The sequence below is a fragment of the Notothenia rossii genome, assembly GCF_949606895.1.
Source record: "Notothenia rossii genome assembly, chromosome: 7".
Classification (NCBI taxonomy): Eukaryota; Metazoa; Chordata; class Actinopteri; order Perciformes; family Nototheniidae; genus Notothenia; species Notothenia rossii.
This window is the reverse complement of record NC_136905.1, coordinates 34,043,816-34,070,329: the sequence shown is the minus strand read 5'-3', so window position 1 is coordinate 34,070,329 and position 26,514 is coordinate 34,043,816. Positions and strand designations below refer to the sequence as shown.

The 26,514-nt window shown below is 45.0% G+C and overlaps 1 pseudogene across 1 annotated transcript; it reads left to right on the top strand.

Annotated features, from left to right (window-relative positions):
- The first annotated feature begins 16,270 nt into the window (after window positions 1-16,270).
- Window positions 16,271-25,953, top strand: LOC307046371 (general transcription factor II-I repeat domain-containing protein 2A-like; annotated as a pseudogene). Its single transcript has 4 exons — window positions 16,271-16,366; window positions 17,050-17,185; window positions 17,288-17,420; window positions 24,214-25,953. The product of its transcript is annotated as a general transcription factor II-I repeat domain-containing protein 2A-like (transcript).
- Window positions 25,954-26,514: the final 561 nt, after the last annotated feature.

Below are 26,514 nucleotides of genomic sequence, written 5' to 3'. Positions count from 1 at the left end.
ACGCCAACAGGCAGGAACAGGGAGGCAAAACACTGAGAGCACAGCAGCCAAGGTTACAGGTGCGTGTGCTCAGGCAGGACAGTTTGAACTGATAAACTGGGTCAAAGTTATGGACCTTGGAAAATATTTCCCCAACATCTGCTATAACCAACAGCCTGTGACCAAACTGCATGAACAGTTTATTATTAATCTATTATATGAGCAGACTTTGTTACTAGACAAGAAAACACAATCAATCAATACACCACCAAGGAGTGGAATGAGATTATTAAATAATCTGATTCCACTTCTTATCAGGTGTTTATAACAACACATTGTGTTAGTTATAAACACCACAATAAATTAAACTAATCGCATAATTCCTCAGTATCTGATCCATCAAACTCAAATATAAACATGAGTTATTTGACTGGAAGCAGTTCAAGCCTAATGGTCGATAACACAAAGGGAAAGAGATAAAGCTCCTGATAAACTCGGCTGCAGCAGGGCTCTGCTTTTACACAGCAGATGTATTTGAGGTGGCACAGTGTAAAGTACGACACAAATTGGCGGCGTCACATTTAGTCATGTAAATTGGCACGCAACCGGGAAACAACAAGTGGTCAAGGTACAGTAGTAGTGAATGTTACGAGAGCTTTATTTCAATCTCAATCTTTATTTATTTATATAGCACATTTAAAACAACCTTCAGTTGACCAAAGTGCGGTACAGGCAATAACTACAATATAAAATAAGTTACACAATGGGAGTACTATAATAAAACAATAATTAAAAACATGATAAAAAACACAATAGCTAGAAACATATAAAAACACATACAAATGTAAAAATGTAATGTTCAACTAGTATTAAACGCCAGTGCAAAGAGGCGAGTTTTTAGCTGAGATTAAAAAAGTTCAATAGACTCAGCAGTCCGGATGTGTACTGGGAGGCTGTAAAAAAAAGCGTAAGCGCATTACGCCCGGGGAGAGGGTCAGATGCCCACTGACCCACAGCCCCCCTCCCTCCTCACCAGACCTGCGTTGCCCCAGCAAGCACAGACGATGAAAAGGAGCCTGACATATCCAAGAGATAAAACTTTATGAAGGGGCCTGGCGTTGACCAAGACGCAGTTGACACAGCCATGGCTCGTGTAGAGTGTGCACGGACCCCCGTAGGGAAGGCTCTCCCCGCCTGTCCGTAGGCATGTGCAATGCACTCGCAGAGTCAGCCTGCCGGGCGTTTCTTGGACAGGGCTTTCCCGATCATCCCGCCCCCTAAGGGCAGCTGTGCGCTCCACATAATATGCCAGCGCACGCACCGGGCAGAGGAGGTGCAGTTTAGCTTCCCTGGCCCCACCATGGGGTGGAAGATGAAAGCCCCCCAACTGAATAGCCCTCGACCTGAACGCACTCCTTTGGCTCTTGGGTACAAAGGAGGGGTTCGGTCTGAGTGTCGCCCCGCTCTGGTCACCCCGGATCATTAAACAACTCGGGTGCACCGATAGAGCGGTTAACTCGGACACTCTTTTGGCTGACGTTAAGGCGAGAAGCAACGCTGTCTTCCAAGACAGTGCTGTCAGGGGGAGAGCTCAAGAGGCTCAAATGGTTCTGTGACCAGAGCCCCGAGCACCAACGGCAGGTTCCACTGCGGGGCGGAGGCGTGCACCACGGGTGCTGTCTCCTCACCCCCCGTAAGAACCGCAACATGAGTGGCTGAGAAAAGGCTGACCTACCGCCAAATCCCTCATCGCAGGAGGAGATGGCTGCTGCATACACTTTCACTGTTGAATGAGCAAGCCCTTTGTCCACCAATAACTGTAAGTACGACAAAATAGATCCCAATTCACAAGATAGGGGTTCTATTTTCCGCTCCTCACACCATCGCTGGAATCCCAGCCACTTTGGCCTGTAACAGGCTGTGGTGGATCCCGCTCTAGCTGCCTGGATAGACTGAATAACACTAAGACAATCCAACCTTTCTTAGCCTGTCCCTCTCAGGAGCCAAGCCTGGAGAGGTTGGCCCAGAGTGGGTAACGCCACGATTGCACCTGCCTCCTGAAACATCGCCCCCCAGAACTGGGGGAGCGCCCAGGGCTGGCTGGGCCCATCTGTGTCATCTCTGAGTACCACAGCGCCCCCGCGCGATCCGGCGCTACCAGGATGATTGACAGATGATCTCCCCTCACTCTCCCCAGGAGAGGGAGAATGAGATGCAGCGGTGGAAAGGCGTAAAGCAGCTTTTTTGGCCATGGCTCGTGTGCCCACGCGTCCGTCCACCCCCAAGGGCGGGTCGTCGCTCAGAGCCATTGAGAACCACAGGGCGCAGTGGCTGTTGCGCCGGCTGGCGAACAGATCCAGCTCTGCTGTCCCGAAACGGGCCCAGATCCGCTTCACCACATCCGAGTGAAGCGCCCACTCGCCTGGCAGGGGTCCACCCCTCGACATGAGGTCGGCACCCCTGTTCTCCAGACCCGGAATGTGGAGGGCTCTCAGAGATAACACCACCTCTGAAGCCCATAACCACAGTTTCTCCACTGTGGTCAACAAAGCGGCGGAGCGGACTCCGCCCTGCCTTTTGATATATGCCACTGTGGTGCTGTTGTTGCTCCTGACCATTTTCTTCGTTTGTTTTATATTTTTGTATCCATCTCTCTTCACTCAGTTGTGTCTCACTGACTTGCTGAAGAGAAAGGGATGACAGTAAGGAGGCGAATGAGGCCAAGCTGTCCTCCCTGTTGGACAATGTGTCCCACCCCCTCCAGGACACCCTGTCCTCACTGTGCAGCACCTTCAGCGACAGGATGCTACACCCCCGCTGTCTCACGGAGAGATACCGCAGTTCCTTCCTTCCTGCACCGGTCAGACTTTACAACCAGCACTGCCCCTAGTAGACCCTCCTACACACACACCACAACACAGAATATAGCACCCCTTGCTGCTAAATACAAACCAACTTTGTGCAATATGTGCAATACATATATATATGCCATTAATAACTGTGTAATTTATACCTGGCCGCTAAATCAATATATATATGCCGTTAATAAGTGTGTAATTTATACCTAGCTGCTAAACCCTTGTTACTGTTACAAGGTATGTATCTTGTGTTTTGTAAATTGTGTAACTTGCTGCTGTTAAATACCGTCAAACTATGTGCAATATGTGCTTATGTGCAATGTATACTTTACATACATATGCCATCTTTAATAACTGTAATATATACCGGGCTGCTAAATCCTAAGAACTGCTACAGGATTTGATTTGTACATTTGATTTGTTTTTGATCTGTATTTTTGAAAATTATGTAACTTTTGTAGTTTTTATCTTTTTTTAGCATATTGTTTATTATATTATAACTTAGTACTTTTTTAGCATATTGTTTATTATATTATAACGTAGTACTTTTTTTGAACGCATGTAAGATATGCAACACTAAGCTCTTTCCTGCTGTAATGCTGCAAATGTTCCCTCTATGGGACTAATAAAGGTATTCTGAGGCCTCCTTTTATGCGGTGAGATGCGCGCGCCCTGGGGCCGGCTACGTCTAGAAAGTCTCAGTGGATGAATGCTTGCATGATAGGATCGAGGGGAGTACCCATAGAGTCCAGTAGAGGGCGGAGCCTGTGAGAGATATAACGTCTCTTCCCAGTAAGAAGGTGTGCAGCAGCATTTTGGACCGGCTGCAGGCGACGGATCAAACACTTATCAACACCAATATACAGGGAGTTACAATAGTCTAAACGAGACGTTATAAAAAGGTGGATGAGCTATTCAAATTCCTAACTAGGAAGTTAGGCTTTTACCTTCCCCAGAAGCTGCAGCTGGAAGAAGCTTGTCTTGACAACTGAGCTTATTTGTTTGTCAAATTTAAAACAGTTGTCAAAGATGACTCCAAGATTTCTGACAGAGGGACGGCTGTAGGAGGCTAAGGGGCCGAGTACACTATTAAAGCCATCCAGGAGTTCAGACTGTCCAAATATTAAAATCTCTGTCTTGTTTTTCTTTAGTCAAGAAGTTAATTTCCATCCATGATTTAATGTTTTTCAGACAGCTAAGCAAGGCAATCCTAGATTCCTTATTTGCTTTTATAGGCAGGTATACCTGCAAATCATCTGCAAAGCAATGGTACGAAATGTTGTGCTTTTAAAAAATGGACCCCAGAGTTAGTAAATACAGACTGAACAAAATGGGGCCTAGGATAGAGCCTTGAGGGACCCCATATCCTAGTGGGGCTGCAGCTGAAGAATACTGGCCAAGATGCACAGAAAAGGTCCTTTCTGACAGATATGATTGAAACCATTTTAGGACGTTACCTTTAATTCCAACACACGGTTCAAGGCGTGATAAAATAATTTGGTGTTCAATGGTGTCATTGCAGCAGACAAGCACAGCATCACGAGCACAGCAGAATTCCCAGAATCAGCAGTTAAAATAAGATCATTGAAAACTCTTAGCAGAGCAGTTTCTGTGCTATGGCGTGATTTAAAACCAGACTGAAACTTCTCTGATATGCAGTTTAAGACAAGGTGTGATTGCAGTTGCGCTAAAACCACTTTCTCTAGGACTTTAGACAGGAAGGGAAGCTTAGAAATAGGTCTAAAGTTGGAGAGAACAGAATGATCAAGGTTCTGTTTTTTTATAAAAGGCTGCACTACAGCGTGTTTAAAAAAGGCTGGAACGCAGCCAGAGGTGAGAGAGATATTTATCAAAGTTAAAATATATGACCCATTAGTGAAAACGTATTTCTTTAGTCTGGGAGGAATACGGTCTAAGGGGTATTGTGAAGGTTTCAATTTTTTAACCACATCAGATAACTCGGACAGTGAAACCAGGTCAAACTGCTCGAAGACAGCTGAGCACACAGGAGATACTGCTGGGTCTTAAGGTGAGAGGAGGAGGTGAAGATCTGATGGCCAATACTTTATCATTAAAAAATGAAAAGAACCTTTCACATAGAGTAGGTGATGGCACAACACAGAGAGAGTTACAGGGATTTAAAAGACAACTAGAAAACTGCATTTCCTGCAGAAAATGCGTGCGAATGCTGGAAACTGTGAACATTTGTCGCTGAATTTAGCTGAAAATGCAGAAAAAGCTGAACATTTTATTAGCTGAATGGTAGCTGCTTTTAGCTACAAAAACCAAGTAAGTGTGTTGCTGAACTTAGCAGAGAAATGCAGAAAAGTTAAATGATTTGAATAAAATTGTTACAGCTCAAATGCATTGCAATGACTTCCATGTTAAAAAAGACTATAAAAAGCTGAGTATTTTTTAATATAACATATTTAGAAAAAGTTGAAAGTTTCCCATCACGTGCTGAAAAGGCTGAATAGTTTGATATTTGAATTGTTCCTGCAGCTAAAAGTAGGCTGAAGGAGTTAAATACCGATATTAAATGTAAGTAGTAGTGAATGAATGTTTACAAATACCAGTGTGTGTAAACCCAGAGATCAAAGGTTACCATGGTGACGACTTATGACGATTTATCAACTGCAGCACTGAGTCCCATTAAGAATGCATTGAGGATTATATCTGACAATTTTGCCACCTGTTCAAAAACTATGGCTCCTACTAAAAAATGACCAGACCGTGAGCATCAGGGCACCCCAATGAACTGATATATGTTTGTTTTTTTGGTTTTGTGTGTAAAATGTGGAGATGGTAGCAGTTTGTCTAAAGTGTACTTCTCTCTGTTCTGAAGAAAGTTCCGCAAAAAATTAACATGGGAATCAATTGGGTGCTAGGTGGACTTTTTGTCTCTTCATGCCCTCAAAAGGCATTTTATTTAATTGTCCAACCTAGGAGAGGTTTTCCTACGTTTGTCATGAAAAAATATGTCTGAGGAGTGTAGGGTTTGGGAATTATGGCAAGTTTAAAACATTTTTTGGGGAGAATTTCAAGCACTCCTGCATTCTGTTTTAAGATCAGAGCACTCTAAACTTAACGAGCTGCTCCCATCCACTCTAATGTTAAAATCTGAAAAAGGCCTCTCTACCAAACTCCAAACTAAGATAAATATCTCAAAAAGTGTAAAATATATCAAAAATCTGGATAGGAATTGAATAGCTGCAGGTCTAAAGATGATTTTAAAGTTGGAATGAACTCTCAAGCTGAAAGTATGTGGAAGGAGAAGCATTTGACGTAAGGTGTAGGAAAAGAGGATTTGAAGAGTCTTCCATGTTAAAAAAAGAGTTTAAAAAGCTGAATATTTCATTTTGAATTAAGCCGTCCCTTGTATACACTGTCTTTTTACGTTAGTGAGCCGGATCATTTGGCCCGGCTCTCTTAAAACGCCGGCTGTTTCGGCTCAGAAACGGCTCTTCATGTTACCACAGTTTAACCACGGAGCCTCAGTTTCACCGCTGCGAGGCTCTGGTACTCACAGCTCATGCGCGTGTCGCTCATCATTGGACCGCTCATCGCGTCCAAATCGTGCACGTTCCGTGTTGTCCTGTAGCAGGCACCGCCGATGTCGGGGAAACGATCCTCAACACTCCGAAAAGAATCCCACCAGACTCCTTTACCCCTCCAACAGAAGGAAGTCCTTGTCATTTTTCCTTTTCGTAATTTCAAGCATCATAGTAAATAACGCAGGCAAATGGTCCGAAATACCAGTGTCACAAATGTCCCTGATACAAACATCTAAACCATGAGAAAACGCAAGGTCCAGTGTGTGTCCCTTCTCATGTGTCGGGCCATTAACCGACTGTCTAAGATTAAAAGAGTCAATGAGATTCATAAAATCTTTGACGAGCGGTCAGGAATCACAGCACACATGATTATTAAAATCACCAATGATTAAAAATCAATCAAAGTTCAAGATAACCCCCGCTACAAAGTCTGAGAATTCCTGAATAAAATCCTTATTGAACTTCGGAGGGCGATAGATCAAAGCACAGAGCACTGGAAGTGTTAAAGGTCCCATGTAATGCTTTTCCGGTTATTACCCGTCCCCTTGTGTGTTATGAAGGTTTTTATTCATGTAAACCAGGGGTGGGGAACCTTTTTCCTCTCAAGGGCCATTTCAATTTTTTCAACATCCTCAGAGGGCCGTACAAATGATTGACCTCTGCTTAAAAATACTAAAATCACAGCCCATTCATTTCGCCTTTCTTTCATGCTGTGCAAAGAAAAAGCAACCTCTTAATCCAGATATCTTACCATGTCTCGCACATGCATTCACGTGCACGGTTGTGGCATTACCACCAAAACAGAAAGATATGGACACAAGATGTGTGCAAATGTATTTAGTTTCCTATCCATGTGAACATGATTTAAGTGTGTGGGCCCAACCTCCTCTAGGGGGGTCCCATGCTCCCCCGGAAAGATTTTTTTTGTATATGTTGAAGTTAAAAGCATCAATCTGGTGCACTTTGAGAGCAACATTATGAGATCTATGGATACATCAACATCCATATGAAACAGAACTGTAAGCAGATTTTTCTTTATGGATATTTTACACATCACTCCCCTTTTAAACTGTATTCTTGTTTATTAATAACAACTTTATTTTACTGTCATATAGTATTTTATACCTGTTTACTTTATTCTCTTGTTTTTTATAACTATAATGATCATATAAAGATGTGCCTTTACCTCACTGGTTGTAGAAAAAGCTTCTCATATTCGTTAGCATAGCTAGCTAACCAGAAGTTATTGACTGTATGATCAGTATGACAGATGGACAGATCGCAACTGGGCTTACAACTAAAGGCACAGCCATGCAAAAAGTGCAGCATGTGTATGGCTCCTTATGGATACTGCAATTTGTGAAGTGCCGGAGCCGTGTTCTGGTGCTCTCTGTCAGAACTGCACCCCTGTCAGACGACACATATACCACGTGATAACACGTTAGGCTCGTGTTGTGTTCAAGGACCTTGGCCAGGAAAAACAGGCACTCGCTTGTTTAATTATTTTGCGGTCTAGATTTCTTTAATTTTTTTCTTTTTTGCGTGTTTATAAATTACCTCGAGGGCCGTACCAAATGGTCTCGCGGGCCGTATATGGCCCGGAGGCCGGAGGTTCCCCACCCCTGATGTAAACGGTCTGCAGAGTCAAAACCCTTTAAGTACACCCTGTAGCGAGTAAAACTCTCCAAAGACTCCCCAAAACGCCTCGTTGGAGATACGTCACTGTCCATTGATTCTTCCAGGTACCGCATGATGTCATGCGTTACCCGGAACCAAATGGACCAATCCGTGAAGCCGTTACGTTACGTCCGCGGAGCCGTTACGTTAAGCCCCCGCTGATTGGTCCAAATGGACCAATCCACGGACTTCCTCACACACACACTCAGTGCAGGCAGCTCTCCTGATCTCTCCTCCCTGGCTGCAGGCTGATAACAGACAGTTGGGATCGCGGCAATATTCTCTCTGCAGACCCATTCTCACAGCGTTTATCAACCTTTTTCTTTCTCAATATCAAGCCACACTTATTGTTTTTACTTCGGCTGTGACTTTGTGTGTGCTCAGGGTGAGTTTGGGTGTGTTTCGCTGTCGCTGAACAAGGAAACCACACCTCCACGGAGCTCAGCGCGATTCACCCCCGACCAATCAGAGCACACTGTGCTCACAGGGAGGGTGGGGGCTGGAGCTATTGGAGCTACAAAAAGCCGTTAAAGGCAGAGAGTGAAATTCAGTGAATACACGTAGTTTACAGAGGTGCTGTATGAGAAACCAAAGTGATTTTGGAAAATTGCACAATATAAATCTATTCTAGTAGACCTCAACAATGGAATTATGATCAGTGGAAATGGCCATGACATGGGACCTTTAAGTGTAGTTCGAAAAGTTGCAGCTCAAAGCTGGAGAAGCTGTTCGACGGACTATGACCGCAGTTAAAGTTGGATTTACAGACCGACGCCAGCCCTCCACCTCTACTGGTGGTCCACGGGGTGCTGATGAATTAACAGTCAGGAGGAAGAAGTTCAGAAAAAGCTGTTAACTCACCAGTACGAATCCACGTCTCCGTCAGAAACATAAAGTCCAAATCCCGGGATTTAAAAAAGTTATTAACAGGAAAGTCTTGTTAGCTAGCGATCTAGCATTGATGAGTGCCAGGCGGAGAGTAAGCTCCTCTCTTCCCGGTTTTTGAGTACGATCCAGCGGGCGAAGGTGTCTGTGATCCACGCCACCCCTGCGTATCCGCCTGGGGAAATTAGCCTGCTCCGGTAGGCTCACTGAGCGGCCTTCCGGAAAAATGCGGAGGAGCCATCTCTGCCTAGTCATCGGGGCAGCGTAGCATCCACTGCAATTGAGGCCAGGGGCCTTTCCACATAGAGTTAGCAAGTAAGCCCTGATCCTTACGGCTTCTTCGCCCCGCTTACCCCTTCATCTTGGGCGCTTCGTCTGGGGGATGGCATATACCTGACGGCGCAGGTATGCCGGTATGCTTGAAAGAAGTGGAGGAGGTGTCATGTCCAAGAAACTTATTGTGAAAGTTTATTCTTTATGTTAGAGTTGTCATGTCCCTTTGTCTTGTGCTTTATGTCCATACCCTTAATTATTTCTTCCTCTCATTTCAGGCCTCCACGCTCCCCGCCCCTTTTCTGTCTCCTGCGTCCTTGATTATTTTCCCCGCCCTGATTGTTTCCAACTGTGTCCCCTTTACCTGTGTATATATGGTGTTAGCTCCCTCCTGTTAATTGTCAGTTCGTTGTCTCTCGAAGACCACGTATCGGCTTACCTCACGGACCTTTTCACGGACCTTTCACGGACCTATGCTATAGATCGCATTATAGTTTTCCTCGAAAGAGTGGTTTTGTTTTCCTTGTTTTATTACTGTGCAAATTCCAGTAAAGTCTTTATTTTGAAACGCTATCTGAGTCTGAGTTTTGAGTCGTGCAATTGAGTTCATGCCTCAGTGTTCTCCCCTTGACAGTACGAACTGACCATCAAAATGAACTCAGCCGACTCAGATCAGATTAAGAACGCTATCCGTTCTCAGGGCCAACGTCTTGGGCAACAAGAGGAGCGTATGGCCACCATGCAGCAGGGAGTGCAGGATCTAACCAGCAGCCAGGGGGAACTACAAACATCGTTGACGACCCAAGTTAATCTACTGGCAGCAGAGGTTCAGCGTGTGCTCACTCACCTGCAGGCTGTTTCTCCTCCTACGACTCCTCCGGTTCCAGCGGTGACCGGATTCGATCCCAACCGGGTTACTGAGCCGCACAGTGCTTCCATGCGTCTGGCTCCACCCGAAAGGTACTCCGGGGACTCAGAAGGCTGCCGGCCGTTCATCGTGCAGTGTGAGTTACACTATCACCACCAACCGGCTGCTTTTCCCACGGACATTTCCAAAGTGGCTTTTATGATCTCTCATCTCTCCGGCCGAGCAGCAGCGTGGGCCACGGCAGAATGGTCCCGAGGCTCGCCTATCTGCGGGTCTCTGGAGAACTTCATAGACACTATGAGGAAGACCTTCGATCAAACCACGCCGGGCAGGGAAGCAGCTCGGGCTCTGATCAAGCTGCGACAACATCAGCGGAGTGTGGCTGACTACGCCATCGAGTTCCGGACTAAGGCAGCCGACAGCGGCTGGAACTCCGCTGCATTGTTTGACGCTTTCGTCAGCGGTCTCTCGGATTCTTTACAAGACCAGCTGGCGCCTCTCGATCTGCCCGCTGATTTGGACTCTGTCATATCCATGGCTTTACGTATAGACAATCGTTTGACGGAGAGGAGAAGGAATAAATCCAAGGATGCGGTTGATCCACCTCTCCAGAGGAGACGCTCGCCGCTGGATATTACTTCTTCTTGGAGGCCCCGTCACCCCTCACCACCTGCGTTCCGGACAACAGCGCCCCCTGGCTCCGTGGAGGAGCCAATGCAGTTGGGCCGCGCCAAGCTGTCGCTGGCAGAACGTCAGCGTCGATTCAAGGAAGGTCTGTGTTTCTACTGCGGGCAGCGCGGACACCCACAAGCGGCTTGTCCGGTAAAAGAGGAGGCTCACCAATGAAGAGGAGTACGTTGGTGAGCCGGATCTCTTCCTCTGACTTTCCTCCTCGCACCCTGACCCGGATCCAGGTAAAAATCAGAGACAATGTAGTTACTCATGGTGTTCTCATTGACTCAGGGGCGGACGAAAGTCTTATGGATTGGGGTTTAGTTAAAAAATGGGACATAAAAACTAAACCTCTACCCCAGCCTCTTGAAGCGAGTGCTCTCGATGGGCGGCTGTTGTTTAAAGTGACTCACCAAACGGAGCCTTTAGAAGTAAGATGTAATGATAACCACCATGAGACAATGTCTTTTCACTTATTTAACTCAGCCCAACATCCACTCATTTTGGGGTTTCCCTGGTTGAAACTTCATAACCCTCACATAGATTGGCAATCTGGGAGGGTGGAGGGGTGGGGAAAGAATTGCATTGATCTCTGTTTTAAGCAGGTAGCAGAGATTGACAGGGGATGTAACACTGGGAGTGTTAGGCAGGATACAGTCCCAAAAATATATCTTCCGGATGTACTTTCAGTTCCTTCCTGCTACCACGACCTTAGTGAAGTTTTTAGTAAGTCCAAAGCTCTGGCTCTTCCTCCTCACCGCTCCTATGACTGTGCTATTGACTTAATTGCCGGGTCTCCCATTCCTAAGGGTCGACTTTATGCAATTTCAGGACCTGAGAAAGAGGCCATGAAGGACTATATTGATGCCTCCCTCAAGACAGGGCTTATTCGTCATTCCTCATCCCCAGCAGGGGCAGGTTTTTTTTTCGTGGGCAAAAAGGATGGGTCTCTTAGGCCCTGTATCGACTACTCACCTCTCAATGACATTACGGTTAAAAAACCGGTACCCCCTCCCTCTCATCTCGTCCGCTTTCGAGCAGCTTCAGGAAGCCAAGGTTTTCACCAAATTAGACCTGCGGAACGCCTATCATTTGGTCAGGATCAGGGAGGGCGATGAATGGAAGACGGGTTTTAACACCCCTTCAGGACATTATGAATACCTGGTCATGCCGTTTGGATTGTCAAACGCTCCTGCAGTCTTCCAGGCTATGATCAACGACGTGTTGAGGGAGTTTCTGAACCGTTTCGTTTTTGTTTATCTGGACGACATTCTGATCTACTCCCCTGACCTTCACACCCACAAACAACATGTCCGCCTGGTTCTACAGAAACTGCTCCAAAATAAGTTGTTTGTCAAAGCTGAAAAGTGTGAATTTCATGTGGAAACAGTCACTTTTTTGGGCTTCATCATTTCCCCAGGTCAGGTTATGATGGACCCAGAGAAGGTTAGCGCAGTAGCCTGTTGGCCTACCCCTGACTCTCGCAAAAAAGTGCAGCAGTTTTTAGGCTTTGCTAATTTTTACAGACGTTTTGTGCGGAGCTTCAGCGCTATTGCAGCCCCTCTTCATGTCCTCACGTCCCCTCAGGTGCCTTTTGTGTGGTCTCCTCAGGCTGAGGAGGCTTTTTCTCGGCTGAAAAAGATGTTCACCACTGCCCCCATACTTACCATGCCGGATCCCACTCGCCAGTTCGTGGTGGAAGTGGATGCCTCCAACGAGGGGGTGGGAGCGGTCCTCTCCCAGCAACAACAGAAGGACAACAAACTTCACCCCTGCGCCTTCCTGTCCAGGAAGCTCTCCCCGGCAGAGAGAAATTATGACGTGGAAACCGTGAGTTGCTGGCCGTGAAGTTAGCGTTGGAAGAGTGGAGGCATTGGTTGGAGGGAGCCGAGCATCCTTTTGTGGTCTGGACCGATCACAAGAACCTGGAGTACATCAGAAAGGCCAAAAGACTGAACTCCCGCCAGGCTAGGTGGACCTTGTTTTTCAACCGTTTTGACTTTGTTCTTTCCTACAGGCCGGGGTCTCAGAATGTCAAGCCTGACGCTCTGTCCCGTCTGTTTGACCCTGTGCCTGCAGCCAAAGAGCCGGAACCCATCATCCCATTGAACCGGGTGGTAGGAGCGCTGACTTGGCCAGTAGAGAAGGAGGTAATACGTGCCAATGCTGGAGCTCCTGCACCAAGGGGTTGCCCGCCTAACCGGATTTTTGTTCAGGAGGCCGAGCGACCACAGGTGATCCACTGGGCTCACACTTCGCTGCTCACCTGTCACCCCGGAGTCAAGAGAACTATGTTCATTGTTAAACAACGTTTCTGGTGGACATCCATGGAGAAGGAGGTGAAGGAGTATGTGGAGGCGTGCCCTATCTGCGCTCGAAACAAGACCTCTTCCAGGTCGCGAATAGGGTTATTACAACCACTCCCTATTCCCAACAGGCCCTGGTCAGAGATCTCCATGGACTTCGTCACTGGCCTGCCCCTCTCTAGAGGTAAAACCACAGTTCTCACGGTAGTGGACAGATTTTCCAAAATGACACATTTCATTGCTCTGCCAAAGATGCCCTCAGCTAAGGAAACGGCGGAGGTCATGATGCAGAATGTGTTTCGGCTTCATGGTTTCCCTAAGGATATTGTCTCCGACCGGGGCCCCCAGTTTGTGTCACGCTTCTGGAAGGAGTTCTGCAGCCTCATCGGTGCCACGGTCAGTCTCTCGTCTGGATATCATCCGGAGTCTAACGGCCAGACAGAGCGCCTAAATCAAGAACTGGAGACCTGCCTGCGCTGCCTGGTGTCCCAGAATCCATCCTCCTGGGTTGAGTATGCACACAACATCCTCCCTACTTCTGCCACGGGCCTGTCCCCGTTTCACTGTGTTTATGGCTACCAGCCGCCACTGTTCCCAGCCACGGAGAGGGAGGTCACGGTCCCGTCTGCCCACGCTCTGGTCAGGCGTTGTCGGCGCGTGTGGGCTGCGGCTAGGAAGATACTCTGCAGGAATTCACAACTGGTTAAAAGAGCAGCAGACCGAAAACGCCGACCAGCCCCTGTATACCAGCCAGGCCAAAAAGTCTGGCTCTCTACACGAGACCTTCCCCTCCACGTACTCTCCCGAAAACTGGCTCCCCGGTCTGTGGGTCCTTTTCCCATCACCAAGGTCATAAACCCAGTCTCAGTGAGACTACGGCTTCCCAGGGCCATGAAGGTACATCCCACCTTCCATGTAGGGAAATTAAAACCATTGAAGGAGAGCGCTATGGTTCCCACCGTCAAACCCCCCCCGCCCCCCCGGATGATCGATGGAGGTCCGGTTTACACGGTCAAGTCACTATTGGCTAGTCGGAAAAGGGGTAGAGGGCGACAGTTACTGGTTGACTGGAAGGGTTATGGTCCTGAGGAGCGGCAATGGATTCCTTCCCGCTTCATCGTGGACAAAAGCCTCATTGAGGATTTTGACCGCCTCAACTCAGAGGAGCCTGGGCCGTCAGGAGCCGTCCCTAGAAGGGGGGGTACTGTCATGTCCAAGAAACTTATTGTGAAAGTTTATTCTTTATGTTAGAGTTGTCATGTCCCTTTGTCTTGTGCTTTATGTCCATACCCTTAATTATTTCTTCCTCTCATTTCAGGCCTCCACGCTCCCCGCCCCTTTTCTGTCTCCTTCGTCCTTGATTATTTTCCCCGCCCTGATTGTTTCCAACTGTGTCCCCTTTACCTGTGTATATATGGTGTTAGCTCCCTCCTGTTAATTGTCAGTTCGTTGTCTCTCGAAGACCACGTATCGGCTTACCTCACGGACCTTTTCACGGACCTTTCACGGACCTATGCTATAGATCGCATTATAGTTTTCCTCGAAAGAGTGGTTTTGTTTTCCTTGTTTTATTACTGTGCAAATTCCAGTAAAGTCTTTATTTTGAAACGCTATCTGAGTCTGAGTTTTGAGTCGTGCAATTGAGTTCATGCCTCAGTGTTCTCCCCTTGACAGGAGGAGGATTCGAGGTTGGCTCTCCTAAGCATTGCTCTAATACCCCCTCCTTCGCTTTGATTTCCATAAGCGACTGGCGGTCGTAAACTAGTATAGCAGATACATTTTGACAAAAAACACAAAACAATTAAATTACTAGAACTAATAAAAGGCTGAACAGGCCTGGGAGAAGTCTTGCCGTGCACACTGCTGGCGTCATCATCCTTACTTTATTTGGAAGTTGGAGTGCTATATTGTTTTACATAGTAGGAAAATAAAATCAGTGGCGTATCGTCATAGTTGGTGGAAACAATGTTGGAGTTTGTGGGAGAGGAACTCTCTGGAGGGAACACAGGAATTTTAGCCTTTGCAGACCATTGACATGCACATAAACCTATATAACACACTACAGAGAAGAGAAAACCCAAAGAAGCATAATTGGGAATCTTTAAGTCTTCCACACATTTTTATTGAGCTTTGTATAGTAATCTTTTTTCTACACTCTTCTACTATGTTATGAGTACTTTCGTATTTCATTGTATTGTCCCTTAAATTCTTGTTAATTGTGTTATTTTTGCTTTAATTGTATCAATATAATTATTATCTTGTATTGCAAATTTTCACAGAAGACCTTATACAAATAAATAAAGTTCAAGTTTATGTTACAGAATGCATGTTTATTTGCCTGTGTGTGTGAGTGTTGCTCAGAGCTGATGGCCCAACACATAAGCGCACCATGTATTGTGAGTGTGAATAGCTCTGTGTTACCTCATTCACACCAACGGTGTTTCAGGGCCGGTTCGGAGCTGGAGCTTGAAAAGCACCGGGTTTTCCTTTTCACACCGCAGTGGAGCAGCCTCTTAGCTCCGGAATCCGGTTTGTTTCAAGCACCAAAAAATTGTCCGGCCAGAGCAAAAGCACCACATACGTCACGCTTACGTAGAGGCGGGGCAGGGGCAGGTGCGGGATCAACTCCTGAACAACAACAAAAAGCCGGCGTTTTATCCAGTTTGTGCACAAAGATGAAGAAACTTAAGAAGCAGCAGTGGTCCACTGAAGAGACCAGCTACTTACTGGGAATCTGGTCTTCTGAAGAGGTACAGAGGAAGCTGGAGCACAATCAGACATTGTTGTTGTTGTCGGTGTCAGCTGTGAGGGGTTTCCGCGCGCTTTGGCTTTATGAAGCAGGCACGCAAATGGTTACGTCATGATGCAAACGATGACGCAATGACGCAGCACCAGTCGGACTCTGGGCAGTGTGAAAAGAGCCGGAGCTAAACCGAAGAACCGGTTCTGAACCTGAAAAGCTCTAGCACGGAGCTTAAACCCGAGTTGCGTTGGTGTGAATGAGGTATCTGGCAGTGCAGGGATTAGCATGAGAATGGTGTGTGAGTGCTGGAAGGCCGGTGTTTGAATCTGTCCCTGCAGCTCATGCCCTCTCCCCTCCGCCCTTCACACTCCACTGGCTCCGCTCAAACTCTCCACCCTTCCTCACCTCGACCCTCCTTGTTCTCATATATTCCCCTGGCAGCAGCTGGTGACAAGATGCAGAATGACCACACCTTCCTGTACTTTGCATAAGGCAGCAACCTGCTGAAGGAGCGGCTGCAGCTAAAGAAACCCTCTGTGGCCAGGCTGAAGGTACAGTTTGATCACCGGAGCATCCATGGTCCCTCCCCATAAAGGCCCTGACACACCAGGCCGAAATCGGCCGTTTTCGTTAGTCGGACGACGAAGCGTGCCCTGTCGCCCAAGCTCAATTTGGTGTGTCCCGCACCGTCGGCCGTGACACGCCTTATTTGGCCTTTCATGGCCGACGCACGGCCGATTCAACATGTGTCGGCCACAGGCAGTCGGACAAAGAAATCACTCTGATTGGCTGTTCAGCTCGCGAATCAGTGCATGAGAAGCGAAACGGTTGCTTGAGAATGTCTTCCACAAGCAACACTCCAATGGCTGATAGCTACAGTACCGCACGAAACATGTTATTGATAGACGAGAGTGAAAATGGAACGCACACGCTATTTGTTGTTTGTTTATATCACATAGTCTGTTCTTCTTCTCTGTCTTCCGGTTGTTGCCTGTTTTTAATGACGAATACACACTACCGCCGCCTGCTGGTAAGGAGAGTTATTGCCACTCACGCATGCGCAGTTCGTACGTACTCGGCTGAAGTCTTTGCGGTGTATTCCAGTGCGACACATGGCCAAGACACAGAACAACACGCCGACGCAACAGTCGGCGTCGGCATTGGCGAGTTCTTTGGTGACTGCTTGGTGTGTCAGGGCCTTAAGAGTTGTACACACAACTTGTCTCTGCTTCAGAACTATAAGCTGATGTTTGGGAACTATAAAGGCCTTGCCAGTGACCGGTGGCACGGAGGTGTGGCCACACACCAGGGGACGAGGTGTGGGGTGTGGTGTGGAGGATGAGCCTGTCTGATCTGGAGTCTCTAGACAGGTGAAGTTTTAATTTCGTCAATGGCCTCTCCAGGATTTCTTGAATGTTTTCCTCGGAAACTGACATATACTGTACTTTGTGTGTGTTTCTATGTGGTCTCAGTCAAGAGAATGTGACGTTAGGTGCCTACAGTCCTGTGGAGCTATCAGTGAAGACAAAACAGCGGGAGATTAACTGTCTTACTTACATAATGAACAGCTGTGTGTATGTCCCCCCGTCACCACAGTACCTGCAGGTAAGACTGCTTTCACTGTTTATCAGCTCAAAGCAATTCACTGTAATGCTGCAGCAATAATTCTTTACAGGCAGTTGCAAGTGTCAAACAAGTTCTTCAACCTTAAAATGTGTTAGCAACAATTCCCCCCCAAAAAACAACTTAAACTGTTTCTCAAATTGTGGGCTTGTGTTCTCATTTTTCCTGTTATATCTTACAAAGGCTCCCCCCTCTACCGGACTCTATGGGTACTACCTCTCAACCATACTATGCAAGCATTCACCTACTGAGATATCTATAAACGTAGCCGGCCCCTCGGGGAGGGCCTACCTGAATGCGCGTGCAAGCTCACCGTATAAAAGGCGGCCTCGCCTCCTGACTGTCATCCTTTTCTCTTCAGCGAGCAGGATAAAACAACTGAGACGTAAACGAGAAAAAAGAAAGAGAAAGAAAATTGATTCATGGACTCACCACTCCTTGAGCCCCGGCCTTGTCCTACATGCCTTGGCTTAATCGCAGGTGCCGATCCCCACCGCCTCTGTTTTGAGTATCTGGGGCCTGACCCCGTCTCTGGCCTGCAATGCCTGTCGTATGCTCCCACGGCTCAGCCTTCGTTTCGCCCCCGTTGCTTTGTCTGATGTTTCGATTAATTTTAAACAGACAGTTCAACAAAACGATACCCAAAAAATGTAATTTAATCTTTTAAATATTGAATTGTTCTCTGTTAGTAAGATCCCATTTTCAATATGTGGTGGTCTTACCTTGACTTGAAGATGAAGTTCATTTTGCCTATCCTTCTGGACAAAAATCTCTATTACTTTTTTGTAAAAGTCCTCCTTATCTTCTTGTAGTTTCAAAAGTCTATCATAAATCTAATAGATAGATTTATGATTCGAAAATTATAAAAGTAGGCTAGACATGTGGATATTATCCGCCTGAACAAAAAGTGCATTTATCTAACAGGTACGTTTCCCACAGATCTTATTTTGAGCTATTTTCTAAAATCCTATGGAGAAATCTCATTGCTTTTTTGTGGAGGGAACCCATGCACAGCTTACTTCCGGGTTTTAGGGCGCGTCTCTTGTCTCCTCTTCACACACCACACTTTTCGCGGCACACATACTTACAGCCAACCAGCTCTGAATTATGTGAGATGACGTATGGTGGGGATGGCAACTCAGTGCCCTTCAATCAATCAATCAATGTTTATTTATATAGCCCAATATCACAAATGTTATATTTGTCTCAGTGGTCTTCACAGTGTGTACAGAATATCAGTATGAAAATATGACACCCTCTGTCCTTAGACCCTCACAACGTACAAGGAAAAACTTGAGAAAACCCCACAGTTTAAAGGGGAAAATGGGAGAAACCTCAGGGAGAGCAACAGAGGAGGGATCCCTCTCCCAGGACGGACAGACGTGCAATAGATGCCGTGTGTAAATCGAAAAGATAATACATTTACAACCTAGGTAGTCCAAATGTTTGGAAATGCATGTGTCTATAATAAGAAGATGAATCCACGAGGATGTCAGCAATCTTGTGGGAGCCATCAGGGAAGTAGTATGGTGAGAGTCTGGCAGGACCGCAGAGACAGGTTCAGCCACGACTCGAAGTCCAGGACTCAGATCCAGTGCTCACGATAGAGGATCCAGGACACACGACCACAGCAACAGGATTAGGCTCGACTCAGGATCCCGGCGTATATATGGACACAAAAAAAAGGATTTGGGGGAAACTGGGTTAATCGGAACATGAGAGTACACAGGTACAAACAGCCAGAAAGACGGAGTAAGGTGCCCCCCCCCCAACAGTCCAAGCCTATAGCAGCTAACTAACGTGTCTACATACATGCACTCCCTTAGGATAGGTTGAGGGAAAAGGGTAGCAAGTAAGAAGTAGGAAACAGAGGTGGAGAGGCACACACAGGTAAAAAGGTCCCACACCTGAATTTGTCAGAGGTAGGAGTGGGTCAGTGACTACGTTCCACACTCCCCGGCCGGGCTAGGCATTCTCTGCAACCTGTTACCCTCTAATAAACCTCGAGAGGTCATAGAGGGGAAAGGTTTGGGTAAAGTTTTAAAAATAAGATCTACCTTTTTAGGATTTAAGTGAAAGAGTAAGAACTAAAATGTATAGGTGAAGAGGCACAACGTATCTACGTCAATGCACTCTTATTAGATTATTTTATTTTATCACTATAAGCTTTATCAAAAAGGAAGGTCTTAAGCGCACTCTTAAAAACGGATAGGCTGTCTGCTGCCCGAACACAAACTGGAAGCTGATTCCACAAATGTGGAGCTTGATAAGAAAAGGTTCTGGCTCCCATTGTACTTTTAGAGACTCTAGGAACAACCAACAACCCTGCATTCTTGGAATGCAATGCCCTAGTAGGACAGTAGGGTGTAATGAGTTCTTTAAGGTAAGATGGCGCCTGCCCATTAAGGGCTTTGTAGGCGAGAAGAAGAATTTTACATTCTATCCTGTGTTCTATAGGGAGCCAGTGTAAGGTAGCCAGAACAGGAGTAATGTGTTCCCTTTTCCTAACTCTGGTTAGTACACGAGCCGCAGCATTTTGAATCAGCTGAAGCGACTTGACTGAGTTCTCGGTACACCCTGATAATAAAGAGTTACAATAATCCAGCCTAGAAGTAACAAATGCATGGACTAGTTTCTCTGCATCATTTTGAGGCAAGATATGCCTAATTTTGGCAATGTTGAGTAGATGGAAGAAGGCGGTCCTTGAGATTGATTTTATGTGGGCGTTAAAGGATAAATCCTGATCAAATATAACACCAAGATTCCTTACAGTCTCACTGGAGGCCAAATTAATGCCATCCATATTTAGTATATCTTTAGATAGTTTGTTTCGTAGATTCTTTGGGCCGAGTACAATAACTTCAGTTTTGGTCGTGTTTAACATCAAAAAGTTTAAGGTCATCCACGTTTTTAAGTCCTTGAGGCAGTCTTGAATTTTATTTAGGTGATTGGTTTCATCAGGCTTGATGGATAAATATAGTTGAGTATCATCTGCATAACAGTGGAAATTTACAGAATGATTCCTTATAATATTGCCTAGCGGAAGCATATATAGTTAAACAAAATAGGTCCAAGCACTGAGCCCTGTGGCACTCCATAGCTTTCTTTGGTTTGCATGGAAGATTCATCGTTGGCACGTACAAACTGAGAGCGTTCAGATAGATAGGAACTAAACCAGCCTAAAGCAGTTCCCTGTATGCCAACTAAGTGCTCTAGTCTTTGCAATAGGATATCATGGTCGATAGTATCAAATGCAGCACTGAGATCGAGCAAAACAAGAATAGAGACAAGTCCCTTGTCAGAAGCTATTATAGTAATTTGTGACTTTAACCAGAGCTGTCTCTGTGCTATGATGTGTTCTAAAGCCAGACTGAAAATCTTCAAATAAATCATTGTTTTTTAAGTAATCACACAAATGTTTTGCGAATGCTTTCTCAAGAATTGTTGAGAGGAATGGGAGATTAGAAATAGGTATATAATTGGCTAAAACCTCTGGATCGAGGTTGTACTTTTTAAGAAGAGGTTTTATTACTGCAACTTTAAATGATTGTGGAACATAGCCTGATAATAAAGACATATTCATAATATTTAATAAAGAAGTGCTAATTAATGGAAAAACTTATTTTAACAGCTTAGTTGGAATCTGGTCTAAGATACACGTTGATGGTTTAGAAGAAAGAATCATTGTATTTAATTGTTCAAGGTTTATGGCTGAAAAGCATTCTAGTTTACTATCTAATGTAATATTAGAACTTAGGTTTCCGGGAGCTGTTGATAACACTATACTGGTCAAAGGCAAGAGGTCATTAATTTTGTTTCTAAGAGTAACAATTTTATCGTTAAAAAAGCACATAAAATCATTGCTACTGAGTGCTATGGGAATAGAAGGCTCAATCGAGCTGTGGCTCTCTGTCAGCCTCGCTACAGTGCTGAAAATAAATCTTGCATTATTCTTATTCTCATCTATTAATGAAGAGTAGTAGCCTGCTCTCGCTTTACGCAGTGCTTTCTTATATTCATTGAGAGTAATATGCCAAATTAAAAAAGATTCTTCAAGTTTAGTGGAACGCCATAGCCTTTCAAGTTGTCTCGACTTTTGCTTTATTTTGCGGGTTTCGGCATTATGCCATGGAGCTAGTCTATGTTGTTTTATTTTCTTCTTTTTCAAAGGAGCAACAGAGTCTAATTTTTTTCGCAGCGCATCTGTAGCACTATCAACAACATGATCAATTTGGGGTGGTGTACATTTTGTATACGTTTCCTCCCCTACATGCAGACATGCTATCGAGTTAAGTATTGATGGAATCTCTTCCTTAAATTTGGCTATAGCACTAGCAGATCTGCTGCAGGAGCTTTTGACTAATGCTTTGTAGTCTAGTAACAGTACTTCAAAAGTTACCAAAAAATGGTCGGATAAAGCAGGATTATGCGGTTCGACTAATAGTTGCTCAATTTCAATACCATAAGTCAGAACAAGGTCGAGAGTGTGATTATAGCAGTGGGTTGGTTTATTTACACTCTGACGAAAACTAACAGAATCTAATATAGAGTTAAATGCAACAGTAAGGCTATTTCATTGTTATCTAACAACTCTTTTTATTGGGTTGTTTTATTTGGGGTTAAGTACATTGTCAGAATAAGTGAGAAATGGATTTACCTTCTGTTAGACAGCTACAGTATATGCCATACATTTTTGTATACATTCACAGTAAATATTTATTCAGTATGATAGCTGTCCAACAGAAGTTAAATCCATTTCTCACTTATTCTGACAATGTACTTAACCCCAAATAAAAGAACCCAATAAAAACAGTTGTTAAATAATAGTGAAGTCGTTGTAATAACAATAACTCATCTCTCAAGTTTTCTTTTTGTGCTTTGCTAAAAGCCACTGTGTCAAGTGTCCTACTTGGGTTGCCGTCCGGAGTTGTCCAATATGGCAGACCACCTCCGACATGCGCACAGCAGATTGTGCATCCATGGGTAAAGGTAAAACTCATGTAGTGCTGAACACGTTTGGCCACCACGAATATTTTCATCTGAGTCTGGCGCACTTCCTGGGGGCTTGGTAGTGACAGGAAGGATAGAGTGGCGAAGTCATCTACTTCCGGTCTATGGGACCTTATTTCGGAAAAATAATGTATTGAAGTTAATGGTGAGAGAAAACGTATCTTTCGATCCCGTTTGAATTGTGCCATGAATTACACATATGATGTTTGTCAATCTTAAAAAATTATTTCCATGTCAAAAAAGTCACAGTTTGTCTTAAAACTGTTGAAATATAAGACTATGAAAAATACTCAACTAGAAAGACTACAAATCCCAGAGTCGCGTAAGTGATGTCACCACTGTTTTCCTCCACTAAGAGATAGCTAAGATCAGCGCCATATAGATAGAATCTATCTATATGGCGCTGGCTAAGATAAGATAACTTCAACAAGATGCCTGTGTGCTTAGTACCAGGTTGTTATCATACCAGCAATGGGTCTTGCTCGTTCTTTCACTTCCCGTCTGATGAAAGGACCAGGAGTGGCTGGATCAAGTTAGCTACCTAGCTAGTAGCTAGCACGTTAGTTAGCATTACAGCCTTGTCATTTGTATTAGCCTTAATATGAAGTAACATTAAGTATGTTAAACAGTGAGAGTAGTAGTCATATTTCGTGAACCCTTTGAATACTGTCACCGGTGTGATCATTCTATAATACACAATTTAAGCCCGGGGGAGAAATGCTAACGCTAGCATCGGCGATCGCCGGTCTTTTCTACTTCATGTTATCTGCACAAATGGTTGACATTAAATATTAAAAAGACCAGGCAGTTCAGAGAGAATCAAAGGACATGAAATTCTTCTGAACGTGTTTCATTGTGGTGATAGTGAGGGTAGTCAATCGTTTTGTTGACAAGACAGTAGGGTTATGGCTCGAAAGGATCCGTCTAGTGTAAATATGACGTCACGTTCTCGTTGTAACTCTCGTTGGAGCGGCTCGGAAAAAACATCGACAGCAGTGACATGATGCAACATACACATTCATGCAGCAGGATAATAGTAAAACACTGAAAGGGAACATTTTATTGCACCAGGAGCTATCTTGGGACTTTTACTGTGACAACGTTGACTTGCCTGTGAATAAAAAATAAACCGCAGTATTGGTGATCTACAGTGTTGTCATTCTTCTTTGAACAGCAAGACCACTAACACCCTATTTCAACAATCACACTCCCTGTCATTGACATAATTAATAGATAGTTTAGCTTCTCACGATCATTTGCTGTGGCCCACTGATGTTAACGATCGTAACTGAAAGGCTGCCTGCCAAACGTAAACATTCAGCCACGTGACTTGCAAACTCTCGCGAGAGTTTTACACTAGACCAGGGGTGCTCAATACGTCGATCGCGATCTACCAGTCGATCCCAAAGGTATTATTGGTAGATCGCGTGACATTAAAAAAATTGACGTCAACCTATCATCCATCCCGTCTTTTGATTGATATACAGGGCAGCCAGTCAGATGACATCTGAATTTTGTCTGACACTTAGGTCACTGCGCATGAGCAAACAACTGCGCTAAGTGCTAACTAACTAGCAAGCTTGTCAGCGAGTTACGGCCAGTTTTCAGCCTTTGGTTTTTTCTCTCAAACCTATGAAAGGGTATAAAAATGAGTGAGGTAGCTGGACCAAGTAAGAAGAAAAAAACGTATAACTTTCATACGGAATGGGAGGAGGACTTTTTTTTCACGATGACATTTTCCAAGTGCGTTTGCCTCATCTGCCAGTCTACCATAGCAATACCAAAGAAGGGGAATGTGGAGCGGCATTTTCGGACTGTTCATGGAAAATACGACACCGACTTCCCGCCGAAAAGCGAGCTGAGAAAGAGAAAAGTGAAGGAACTGAAATCCCAGTTGTTCGGACAGCAGTCATTTTTCACGCAACAAACTTCAAAAGCGAAAGCCGCCACCGAAGCATCGTTCCGGGTGAGTCACATCATCGTCAATAACAAGAAGTCCTTCCAAGACGGAGAGATGGTAAAAGAGGCATTCGTTGAAGCAGCTGACTCATTGTTCCGAGACTTTAAAAATAAGGCAGAAATATTATCTTCGATCAAAGCTCTCCAGCTGTCAAGAAGCACAGTTACACGGCGCTGTGAAGCCATGGCTGAGGATTTAACCCAGCAACTTTGGAAGGACATTGGAGATTGCGAGTGTTTCTCACTGCAGTTGGACGAATCAACGGACGTGAGTGACACAGCCCAGATGTGCATTTTCATTCGTATGGTGTTTAGTGATATCACTACAAAAGAAGAGCTATTAACAGTACTGCCCATGAAAGAACAGACGCGAGGAGAGGACATATTTCAGTCGTTTAAAAACTTCGCGAAAACTCAGCTCCCAGTGTACAAATTGATGTCTATCACCACGGATGGAGCACCCGCAATGGTTGGCCGCTTGAATGGATTTATTGCAAAGTGCAGGCAGGACGATGCTTTCCCGGACTTCCTAAATTACCATTGCATAATCCACCAACAAGCGTTATGCGCTAAAATGCTCAACATGAAAGAGATCATGGATGTTGCAACGAAGATCGCCTGTTCTATTCGCGCCAGATCTCTTCAAAGAAGGCTATTCCGTGCACATCTGGAGAATGCTGACTGCGACCACTCTGAGTTGTTGCTACACACTGACGTGAGATGGCTTAGTCGAGGGAAATTCCTACAAAGATTTCGAGAGCTCTGTCCGGAGATTAAGGAGTTTTTCCGTGTAGCTGGACATGCAGAATACACGCAACTAAATGACGGTCAGTGGCTGTTAGACTTGGCATTTTTAACCGATCTGACCAACATGTTGAATGACCTTAATCTACAGCTGCAAGGAAAAGACAAAACAGTGATCAATATGATCAGCTTGGTTAATGCTTTCAAACGAAAGATGCAACATCTCTCCTCAAAGCTGCAGCGCCATGATTTGGCAAACTTCCAGAACCTGGCGTCAGAGCTGGAGATGCAAAGGAAGGCCTGTGTGCAACTTGACACTGCACGCTACACAGAGCAGATTGACAAATGTCTGTCAGAGTTTGACAAACGCTTTCAAGACTTTTCTTTGCTCGAGCCAGTCGCTACATTCATGTGCTATCCTTTTCGGGAAGATGCTGAGGTTGATTCACTCGCATCAAAAATTGCAACACTGTTTCACCTGAACTCTTCTGTAGTGGAAGATGAGATTTTGACACTACAAGCTGACATTGAGCTGAAGTCCAGAGCTCATGGACAGTTCTGGAACTTACTCACAGAGGTAAAGTACCCCAACATGAGGAAATGTGCTACCTCCTTGACAGCATTATTCGGCTCCACTTATTTATGTGAGTCAGCCTTTTCCCACATGAAGATCATCAAGTCCAAGTACCGTTCCACCATGACTGATGAACATTTGGAAGTGTGCTTGAGGCTGGCTGTCAGCAGTTACCGTCCGGACTATGCATCCCTGGCTGATTCAATTCAGTGCAAGTCATCAGAGTAAACTCGGGTAATGACAAAAAATGTACATAGTTAATTGTGTTGTGTTGTGCAATATTGGCTCATGCGATATAAAGAATCCTCAATATATTTATAAATAAATATATGTTTTGCATTTTTTGTAGTAGGTAGATCATTTTGACTTGATCATTTTATAAGTAGCTCTCATGCTGAAAAAGTGTGAGCACCCCTGCACTAGACGGATCCTTTCTAGCCATAACCAGACAGTAGTGACGGCCATCTTGGTGACGTGTGTTGTTGTGGGAGACCAGAGATGTAGTTCATTGAGCGTTTCACACAAACAAATGTGTTACTTCACAGTTTTACGACACATCTTTTTTTTTTTTTACTTGCAAAATGATCTTTTAAATTGACAAACATCATATGTGTAATTTGTGGAACAATTCAAACGGGGTCGAAAGATAATCTTTCTCTCTCCATTGACTTCAATTCATAATTTTTTTCGAAATAAGGTCCCATGGAGGTCCACCGGAAGGGGAGGGACTTCGCCACTCTATACACGAGAGCAGACTACGCGGAAGTGTTTTCACTACTCGCGTATAAA